The sequence below is a fragment of the Galeopterus variegatus genome, unplaced genomic scaffold (genome assembly GCF_000696425.1).
Source record: "Galeopterus variegatus unplaced genomic scaffold, G_variegatus-3.0.2 Scaffold2888, whole genome shotgun sequence".
Classification (NCBI taxonomy): Eukaryota; Metazoa; Chordata; class Mammalia; order Dermoptera; family Cynocephalidae; genus Galeopterus; species Galeopterus variegatus.
Genome location: NW_007728999.1, coordinates 146,338 through 149,342, shown reverse-complemented (window position 1 = coordinate 149,342; position 3,005 = coordinate 146,338). Strand labels below are relative to the sequence as shown.

The window sequence follows — 3,005 nt, the reverse complement described above, 5'->3', positions numbered from 1 at the left end:
TACTTTAAATTTTCACATAAATGTGGAACCCTAAAATTAGACAGTCACTTCAAACAACACTAATTTCAGATTATCCCTTTTATTGAGAAGTCCTGAATCTCTTTATTTTGATCAAAAATCACATAGCTTTACTTCAGCTTATTTTAAAAATTCTACCTAAAATATAGTTTTATTTTGTAAATAACAAATAAATATGTTGCCAGCTTGGAGAGACCTGGGGGACCGGGTGTTGTCTACCAACTTTTATTATCATTTCTCTACAACTGCTGTTGTTGCCATCAGTATCCTTATGCTTCCTCTTGCCAAAGCCATCAGTTCTTCAATCTCAGCATTTAATTTATGCATTACCCATTCCATTGCTTCTTGGCCTTTATTAGCATTTGAAGAACTATACTTGCCATTGGTCCTTCAAAATGACTGCAGAGGCTGCTTCCTTTCACAATGGTAAGGCTTCTTGAGTCAAAATAGGTTTTTTGGGGTACTGAGGGTATGGTTTGTATATAAGTCTCTCATTTACTGAAGCCATATTTGTAAATGAAGTATGATTAGATTTAAGTTCCATTTTTTTCTCTACAGGATCAACTACAGAATGTTCTTGCACACACATATGTTTTGGTTCTTGCTGCACCAACAAGAGACTTCATAAGGGAAGGCATTTTCCATTCTGAGCTGAGAAGTCTATGACTGTGCAACTTCCCAGAAGGATGTATATGTCTGTCCCACACGTCAACTACATCCACGCTCGAAATTCATAGGGTTTGGGTACTTCTGCATTGAAGCTATTGTAATAGTTTCCTGTGGGTGGTCAAAGACATCTCCCAAGTCCAGATCCTCATGGTGCCAGTGGCCAATGTGATGTTTGTAGGGGCAAAAAGGCCACCCCTGCTGCCCTTGCCCTACCCCAAGCAACCCAGCCAGCCACGCCAATTTTTAAGTTATATAAATTCAAATGAAATTTAAGTCAGTGATTACTGAGACAAATTCTCTCCCCTGACTCCCACATTTTTGTTATAATTAATATATTACTTCAACTTATCACTTGAAATTTTACCAGATTCACTTGTACAATCTTTCTTTCATAGGCATTTTTGCCAAATATTTAATTCAGTGCCCAACCCTGCATTCTCTCAATCCATGTAAAAATGAAAGAGATAAATCTTTGTGATCTTAGTATAGGAAATATTTCTTAGATAGGATACAAAAAGCATGAACCATTAAAGAAAAAAATGATGAATTGGATTTCATCAAAACTAAAAACTTTTGCTCTTCAAAAAAACACTTAAGAAAATGAAAAGGCAAGCCACAAATTGGAAGAAAATATTTGCAAAATATGTATCTAATAAAGAACTTGTATCTAGAATATACAAAGAATTCTTATGATGCAACAAGAAGACAACCCAATACAAACTGGCCAAAGATTTAACAGATTCCACACCACAAATGATTTGCAAATGATAAAACAAAATCCCACATGAAAATATTCTCAACGTCATTAGCCATTAGGGAAATGTAAATTATACTACACACCTATTAGAATGATTAAGTTTTCAAAGAACTGGAAACATTAAGTGTTGACACAGATATGGAACAATTGGAACTCTGGAACATTGGTGGTGGGTATGCAAAATGGTATAGCTACTTTAAAAAATAGTTTTGCAGTTTCTTATCAAATTAAATATATGCTCAGGCTATGACCTAGATATGACACTCCTAGATATTTACCCAAGAGAAATAAATACCTGCTTATACAAAGATTTGTACTTGAATGTTCATAGTACCTTTGTTCATACTGCCAAAAACTGGATACCACCCAATGTCCATCAACTGGTGAACAGATAAACAAATTGGAGTACGTCCATACAATGCAATATTACTCAGAAAAAAGAGTAATCTACTGATATATGCAACAACATAAATAAATCTCGAAAGTATTATGTTAAGTACAAGAAGGCTTACATAAAAGATTAGATACTTTATGATTCCATTTATATGAAATTCTAGAAAGGGTGCAACTATTGTGGACTGAAAGTAGATCAGTGGCCCTCAGGGGCCAAAGGAAGCAGGTAGGGAAGGAATTGACTGCAAAAGAGTATGAAGGAAATTTTTGAGATGATGGAAGTGTTCTATGTCACAATTGTGGTAATAATTACATGACTATATTTTTCAAAACACATCAAATTGTACACTTAAAATTGGCCAATTTTGTTGCTTTTAAATTTTATCCCAAAAATCCAAAAAAAAGAGTCACAAAGATTTTAGAAAAATAGTGCCTGCAGCAGTACAGCTTTTGAATCTCTCTAAATCCCCAAATAAAAATAGAGTAATCAGACAGCAAAACCAAAAACTTATTGACAACATTCAAAGAAAACTAGGTGAGGTGATGTAGGTTGAACTGTGTGCTCCCAAATGTCATATGTTGAAGCCCTAACCCCCAGTAGCTCAGAATATGACTGTATTTGGATATGACAGTCCTTTAAAAAGGTGATTAAGTTAAAATGAGGCCATTACGGTGAACCCTAATCCAATTTGACTGTTGTCCTTATAAGAGGAAATTGTGATACGTCGAGACACAGTAGAGATGTACACACTCACTGGAAATGCCATGTAAGGACACAGCAGGAGGGCAGGCATGTGCAAGCCAAAGAGAGAAGCCTCAGGACAACCAGGCCAGTCAACAGCTTGATCTTGGACTAAAAGCCTCTAGGACTGTACAAAATAAATTTATAATTAATCTACTCAGTCTATGGCAATTTGCCTTGGCAGCCCCAGCAAACTAATACAGACAATATTCCCATGAACCCCCAAATATAAGCAGGTGGGAAAAATCACAAATAACAATACCTGAATGGTGAATATCTGCATCTGTGAAGGAGGAAGCCAAGGAAAGTAATGGGGCATCTGAAATAATCTGAAAACAGAACTCCCAAACAGATATTCACTGGAAAGCACAGAGAGCCAAGTTGAGAACAGCAGCTAAAAGGTATCGAGGCTTTGTCCACACCAAT

At 36.0% G+C, this 3,005-nt stretch overlaps 1 pseudogene; it reads right to left on the bottom strand.

Annotated features, from left to right (window-relative positions):
* Positions 1–249: 249 nt before the first annotated feature.
* On the bottom strand, positions 250–1,788 carry LOC103599222 (annotated as a pseudogene).
* Between the last annotated feature and the right edge of the window lie 1,217 nt (positions 1,789–3,005).